Source organism: Aptenodytes forsteri, unplaced genomic scaffold, assembly GCF_000699145.1.
Source record: "Aptenodytes forsteri isolate BGI_AS27 unplaced genomic scaffold, ASM69914v1 Scaffold9, whole genome shotgun sequence".
NCBI lineage: Eukaryota > Metazoa > Chordata > Aves > Sphenisciformes > Spheniscidae > Aptenodytes > Aptenodytes forsteri.
This window is the reverse complement of record NW_008796217.1, coordinates 5,138,646-5,147,072: the sequence shown is the minus strand read 5'-3', so window position 1 is coordinate 5,147,072 and position 8,427 is coordinate 5,138,646.

Genomic DNA, 8,427 nt, shown 5'->3' with positions numbered 1-8,427 from the left:
ATTTAAAAGACGTGTAGATGAGGCACTTAGGGACATGGTTTAGTGGGTGGTGGTGTTGGGTTGACGGTTGGACTCGATGATCTTAGAGGTCTTTTCCAACCTCAATGATTCTATGATTCTATGATTCTATGAATGAAACTGGTATGAGAAAATGGCTTTCACCTGTTAATTTGTTCTCCTGCAAGTGGACACTCCTACCACATGTAGGTTTGGAAGCACGTGACAAAAAAGAATTTTCTAAAAGTTAAAAACCATGAGTCTTAAGAATAATTACATCAGGTTACACTGAGATATTTAGAAATATTACTGCTCTGCTTAGGGGTCATATGGGAGAAAAGATGGAGGAAGTGTTTTTTGGAACTGTAAACTTCAGTTTTAGGAGATTTTAAAAGATCGGAAGCATAGCTTGATCTGATCAAGGACAGCTGTTCCTTTGAGAATCATTATCCTTGCTAGATCAGAAAGCAGAAATTGAAGAACTGGCCAAAAAAAACTTGGGTCCAGTTGAATAAAACTTTTCATTACAATCATTTGTAATTATTTTATCTTCATTGTAAAAGGAAAAAATATTTTGGCTTGTTTTTTTTCACTCTGCATTACATTTAAACATAAGTAAAAAGTCATTGCAAGTTGAAAAATACTGAAAAAGTAACTTGCATTTAAAATATGACATTATGTACCTTGATAATTGCAAAAAAACCCCTAGGACATATGTCAAAAAACAATCATCTATCAAAACAAGCTTCATTTTTAATAATATAAAATAAAAATTTAAAACTAAATTAAAATGTTTAATTTTAATAAAAAATATTGTTGGTAAATATCCAGGTCAGTTTATTTTAAATGAAGAAGCTTTGTTAAAAATAAAAATCCTTTTTCTAAAGTAAACTTTTTCCAAAATTTGTTTTTAAAAGCATTCATATTTCACATTTGGTATACACTTCATGGTTATAACTACCATTAGGCTTTTATCAAAAACTGAACACTTCAAAAATTATAATTGCCATTATAATAATAAATGTTTAGGGATTTTTTTAAACTAAAATTTAATTTGAAATACAAATTTTAAGCCAAATTCTTTAGAAATTATATAAAATGAAATCAGTCTTGAAATTATGAAATCTGTATTACAGGTTGAGTTCAGCTGTAACCAAAATTCTTCCTCTTAAATTTGCCTATGTAGAATTTCCATTAAACAGGCTGGATTACATTTCTTTAATATTCCAAATGTATGAAAAGGGTGCTGAACCAAGGATATAAGATGGAGTTTCTCAGACTAGAGATTTAAAGTTAATAAGTGCACGTTATATTTTCAATCTTTATCTATGTAAATCCTATTTTAAGTTTTATGCCAGGTAAATGATTCAGCAAAACAAAAACAATTCCCATTTCATTGCCGTATTGAAGAAGCAAGTACATTTAACATAAGATCATAATTACAACTTTCATTCTAAAGGAAAAAGTCTTTTTTTAGTGATACCCTTGTGTCTTAACTGGAATTTCAGGATAATAGGTAGCCTATAATCATGGAAGTGACACAGCACAGCAAAGTTATGAAATTTCTTGTGTATCTGTCACGTTTGGGTGCCTCAATTTTCACACCACAAAAATAACATGACCTTTTTTACAAAGCCATGGGAGGATATAAATGCTGTGGAAACTCACTGCTAGAGCTGTACCAGGCCAGGTAGGTCAGGTCGCCTGCACTGACGATAAATACATACCGCCGTGTTTCCCCAGCAGAAGGACATACTGTTACGACACTTCTCCCCTAAGGTTCAGGGAGGTTTCTGCACTTAGAGCATCCTCTTCTCCTCTCAGATGTGAGGATCAGCAGTTACAGAGTGATTACAGCCACCGCTGGTTTTTAGCAGTATCAGGACAGCAGGCCAAGCTCCTCCGTGGCATAACTCTATTGCCTAGTATTATTTTGCCTTTTATTTTAAACAGAATTGGCCCTGTCACCATGCTTTCCAGGCAATGCTGCTGCAAGTTCATGAGGAGACCAGAAAAAGATAAGATGAAAAGCAAAAATAAGCAATAAATATACATATCATTGACATTATCACCTCTAAATAAATCCAAGCCAGTGAAACAGAAAGATGACGATGCTGAGGAAAAGACAAACAATGCCAGAGCAAGTCAAAAGGCATACTGATGCTTCGCTTTTATTTCCTTTGTATAGGGAAAGAATGCTAAATACTTTTGGGCACTCAAAGAACTTATTTTTAAAAAGGAAATTTCTTCTCAGGTCCCCATAAAAACTACTAGATCTACTTGAAAGCAATCCAAGCTAAAAGAGACAAGGACTGGAAGGAGCCTTGACTTTTCTCCTCCTTAAATAAAATTCCTTAAAGTAAAGTAAATTCCTTAAGTAAGGAATTTATTTCTAGTCTCTGCCCGTATTGCCACAGTGCAATAGGGAACTGCTAACATGCAGTAAATCACGTTAGCTTAGCCCGCAGTGAGACTGAAATGCAATGCTTGCCAGGATTACCCCGCCAGCGGGTTACAGGTAACACACGGTACCTGGGAACGTGGTCAAAGACACAACCAGCACTGAAACTCATAGAAAAGACGGGAATAAGAGCATTCCTGGCAGTGCCTTGTCAAACCTTGAGTGGTTTGTGGTGCCGTGGGTGGGCACTGTGCGCCTTCCAGCCATCCGGAGACACAGGCTTGCACCCTGGCATATGACTGAGGGCTTCACCCACTCTCACTGTAACTGCAGTAAATAAAAGAATAAGCAGCATTTTCTTCAGAACAGTGGGGGATAAACCACAAACTGAGTGCTCATTGCCAAAGATTTTCTTCAGGGAAAGGATATATTCACCTGAGATTTTCTACTTTTAGATTTCCTAATGCTTTACACTGCTTAAATTTCCTACTGCTTAAAAGAATTCTTATTTTATCATGTAAAGAGGTATCTCTACATCCTTGTACTTCCTTGGAGTTTGTAGGTTGGCTGCATGCTTTCCTTTCATGTCTAGCAATCATCTCTTAGCCAACAAAACCTCTCAGTTCTAAGTTTTCCTCAAAAATCAATCCTGCCAAGCCTCACTCATCATTTTGCTATTCTTCTCTGAACTATTGGCTTCATTCTAGTCATCAGATTCCCAAACCCAAAAACCTGTATTTGACACATGGCCAGCAGCAAACAAGTGCTCCAGGAGGTATTTTTTCCTCAATACTAAACAAACCTTTAGTGAGGCTAGAGAGGGATGTGTGTTTTCTAAACAGAGTACGCGCTTTCAGAGAAAGCTTGAGAACCAGACATATATTTAGAAATCCCAATCAATGTAAAATGTTCCATCATGCCAAGTAAAACTTAGTTTGCAAAATATATAACCTACCTTCTGATCAGTGATAATTTGTGGGATCAGTGTTTAAGCAGGTATCGTTTCTTCTAGTATTTCTGAAACCTGCAAGGAGCTATGGTAAACAGCTGTTGTAATAGGAGAATTTTCTCCACATTTTGTGACTATCTTTCCTATTAGTCTGCCAGCAATCATCTACCAAACAAGTAGATTTGACAGAAAACAATGAAGATGGCATACAGTTGTCTATCCAAGAGCTGTGTGCTGATCATGGCACAGTAGTGGCTGACTTTATTAAGCCCCTCCAAACAAGGGAGCAGGATGCAGAAAACACAATAGCCTAGAAGGAATGGCATTGCATAGTCCAGTCCACAACAGATCAGCATGGTGTGACACAGGAATGCATGAGTCAGGAAAAAAAAAATCTGCATTTTGCCACATGGAAACAGAAGAAATGAATCCTAAGGTTTGAGGAATACTCTAGGGAGGACACTCTTAGTCTTCAAAAGCATTAACACTCTTCCAAAGCTGCTTTTCTAGCCACAGGAGTGGATTTCAAATCTCAGATTGCCCAGACTGTCCCTTTCCAAAATGCAATCCCAAATACAGAATGTATGGAAAAAGTGGTAGAATCAGTCTCCAGTAAGAAAGAAAGGGAAAAAAAATGTTAATCCAGTGTTTTGAATCATCTAAGTCATCTGAAGGAAAATCTCTGATTTTTGACAGATTTGCTCATAAGTAGCTATTACAAAAATATATGCTAGATCTGATTTTCACCTACTGGTGTGAACTCACTCACAGCAAAAGAGAGTCTGGAAGAGCAATCCTCAGAGCAGCTCTGAGCCCAGCATCTCTCCTCCTTTTTTCTCTCCTGAACATGGCTGTTTCACGGGTAGCCAACTCCCTGGCTGAGGGCAGCATCTCCAGGAGTTCCCAGTGGTACATTAACATGCTGGGAGTGCAAAGGCCCCCAGGATTTTGTGAGCTCCACTGGGTATGCATTAGCTGTGACGGAAGCCATTATTTAAGAGTCATCCTATAGCTGTGCCAGATTTTTAGAGTGGCCATTGAGGGTCTTCAGTAGTCACATACAAACATCCTTGGAGTCATGCCTCTGTCCCACTACTGCTTATGAAAATGATTGAAAAATGCCTCACAAGTTAACACCATAATGATATAATAAAGCTGCCTGAAAACTGGCTATGCTACTCTCTGAGAAAATGCCCTGCAAAAAGTTGTAATGAGAAATTTTAAATAGGAGATACAATAGCCACACGAAACTCAGAGAAAAAAATCACTTAGGCTCACTGAAATATGTCTTGACAAATTTTTTTCTGAACATTGTCAATTCAAAATGAAATACAATTTATCGCTAAACCCCTGAAATGTTTCATGCCATCTATGTCAACCTCTTCAATAAAAATGTCTGTTGCCTTTCTGCATGTCACCGAATCCATAATTTTTGAATAATTTTGCTTTTGTAAAATCCAACATAAAATGTTCCAGCTGAAATTTTCCAACCAGTTGTTTTCTGGAGAAGCTGAAAGAACAGAGTAAAGAAAATTTCAGCAAGAAATCAGAGCACTCAGAGTGGAATCTGTACAGGAACTGCAGGCATGAGAAAATCACCAAATGCATGAGCTGGTATCTGCCACGGAGCAGTAAATGCCCCTGTCTGGGAAAAGTTCGGTTTAGGCACCCTGCAGTATTCATGCTTCTCTGCAGCACAATCAAGCACAAAAGCCATGACAGCCTTAATCAGATAATTGCAGCAAATCTAGGTATGGTCCCACTTAAGGGAAATCCTGTTAGGAATACTTCTTTAACAGAGAAAGAGACTAAAGAGACTTGGGCGTAATTATCCTTACTGAAATGAAGAGACTTCACAGCTCAATACAATTGCCAAGCAAAATATCTATTCTGATCTGCCTGTACGATGGAGTCTCCTGTTGAACCGATGTATGCATTGCAATTGCAAGCTGCAGTTGCACTGGTGTTAATTTGGGGCTGGAGACCCCCCACGCTCTCAGCTGTGGATGTTGCTCTTCCTTTCTGTGCACAGCTCCCCACAGCCCTGCTAGGGCACGGTGTCGGTAATGCCACCCAGAAGCCCAGAGAAACAGCCCCGGAGCGGCTGCCTTCCCACCCACCACTCGGAGCAGCATCAGAGCGGCCAGCTCAACTTCTCACTGCTCCCGCGTCAGCAGAGTAGGATGTTCAGGCAGAATTGTTTTTCTCCTGCTCAAGGAGAAATTTGGCAAGTCCAGACTCCAGAATATTTCAAAGGCATAACCAATTTGTTGGTTTGTTTACACGATGTCCTTACCTGTTTTTTCCACCCAAAAGTTTCACTTCATTGTGTGTGAGGAGGGGGAAATGATATCAAACTCAGAGCGCCAGCCTAAGCAAGAGCTGCAGCTTGGCAAGTACATGACAGGAAAGATAATCTCGTCCTAACGTCGCTCACTTTGGCAGACCGCAGTATCCTCTTCTCTCCTGCCAGCTGTGTCCTCTGACATCCCTTTGTGCTTTTATGTTAGATAAAAATGTTAAATTCAGATAGATGAATTCAATGATCCTGATGTATTTAATCACCACCTTTAGCTATAAGCAGTTCTGATGGTAACCTCTTTTTTTAAAAAAAAAAACCAACAAACTTTTTAAAAAAGCATTTTCAGTGCTCCCCATTCCTTCTTACCAGTCACCTGTAGATTCATAAAAGTTTAATTGTTTGCCTCCCTAGCTCAGGCCAAGTATTTTTCCTAAGTTTCAGATGAAACAGCAACACAACAAGATTAGGAAGGGAAGGTAGACTCCCAATATTGATCCATTTTTCTGATGTTTTAGAACTGTGTGGGGACCCAGAAGAAATTGCACAAAGTCTGTCTCTTACCAACAGTCTGTGGGCAGAAAACAATACATTTCTGAGCACTCCTTTGGATGAAAAGTCTCTCACATTTAGAATGGGTACCTCAAACACTGGCAGTTATGCCAGTTGTGAATAAAAATAAAGTGTTCCTAGGGGAAGAGAAGTACTGGATGTTGAAGCCAAATTTATCAGCACAGAAAAGTGCCTGGTAAGAGTGGATACAGAGCTGTACTTTCCTCCTGAGAAGAGCCCAGCTTCCTTAGCAAGCTGAACACCTGCAAGGGACAGGCAAGACCACCCTGGCCGTGTTTGCTAGGGCAACCAGCATGCATGAGAAGATGCAGCAAAGATCAAAGGCAAGGACAGTACAGCTTTCAAAGGACAGAACTGCAGTGTTAGCTGCATTTGGCAGGCAAACGGAGCAAGCAAGTGGGCGGGAAGCAGTCCTCAATGTGGAAAAGCATTGCCTGTCACACAGGGCCACTTCTACCTCCCTCCCTACCCGAGGAGCCGCAACCGCTCTGCCCACGCAGCCGTGAGGAGACCAGCAGGCTGCAGAGCCAGATGAAGGAGGAAGGCACATCAGGAGGCTGCAAATCCATCAGGCTTAAGGATCTTGCTACGGGATAAGACATTGCTGGCATTCAGGAGCTTGGTCCTTCTAGCAGTGTCTAAATATCATCTTTGCCAACCAATGATGAAGAGATCGTAAAGAAGTCCCGGTACAAAGTTTTCTTTCCTCAGCAGAGAAGGAGATATGGTTTGGGCTCAGCAGCTGGTAGCAATCTTTAAATATTTGTCAGCTACCTCTGTTGTCTCCTGGATTTTCAGTTGCAGCTGTTGTAACCAGCAGTGCCATCTGCCTTAGAGAGCCTGGCCAAGAGCCCGCTTGTTTTGTTGCCTTTTCGCTTGTAATTTTTTTCCTCCCTGATTTTTCCCACCTGTTCCTCTGGCACAGGCTTGTGGCTCTTCTTCCTCTTCACAATGAGAGCAGCTTCGGCAGCATCCGCTCCTCAGGCAGGGACAGATTTGCTGCAGCCACCTGTCCTTTACAGCCTCTCATTTTAGCTGCAAAACCAGGTTGTTATTTCATCCGTCCTGCTTGCCTTTCGGTGGCTGTCCCCGTGGCTCCCCTCCAGCACATAACAACATCAGTTTGGAGGGGTTTTGCACCTGCTTGCTTCCCATCCAAGCAGCTCATGCTGGTGAAGTCATTAGCCCAAACTAAAGAATCGCTGCCCCAAAACCACTGTAGGTTTCTATAATCCCTTCCCTAGGGGGCACTGACCAGTCTCCAGGCAGGATAAAAAGACAAAGGAGTCTGGTCTCACATGGTTGCAACGAAGGTTTGAAAAAGAAGGCATTATCTCATTATTTCAACATGGAGAAAAGCACACAAGGCCCTGACTGGGGTAGCCGGGATTGCTGTGTAATGCCATCATTAAATCCTCCCTTCAGAAATAAGGCTAGCTGTAGGCTACAGAGATTAGCAGTCACGGTGGCATACACGTAATCACACTGATCCACCAAGCTGTGCAAACGTGAGTTTAATGCTTCTGAAAACTAGGTGTGACATTGCCCAGAATAAAATCCTTTCTGCATCAGAGGCAGATACGTCCTGTGCACTCACTGCAATGTGAATTAAATCCTCCCTTCAGAAATAAGGCTAGCTGTAGGCTACAGAGATTAGCAGTCACGGTGGCATACACGTAATCACACTGATCCACCAAGCTGTGCAAACGTGAGTTTAATGCTTCTGAAAACTAGGTGTGACATTGCCCAGAATAAAATCCTTTCTGCATCAGAGGCAGATACGTCCTGTGCACTCACTGCAATGTGATCAGAGATTTCGCCCTGCTCTTTACGTAGCCTGAGACTGGGCTCCCACAGCCCCGTCATGCCTAGTGAAGGCGAGCGCGCGTTTGCAAGGCGCATCGTGTGTCTTTGCAGCAGCCCATGCGCCATGTGCTGTTGCGGTGGGCCTTTTTGGGTGGGGGGGGGGGGGAAAGGGGGGACACACAAAACCAGTCTGAGCTCCGCACCGCTGGAATGTCAGTCCTTGTTACCTAAATCTTGAGGCAGCGATTTTAAGAAAGTCACAAAGAAGTTGTTTATTATTTTACTGGGACATTCAGGTTGAGTTTCAAAACACCAAGAACTGATTTTTAGACACACCACTGGAAAAAAAAAATAAAATGGGACCAAATCAACACTCAGGGGAAGGGGAAAAAAAATAATCAA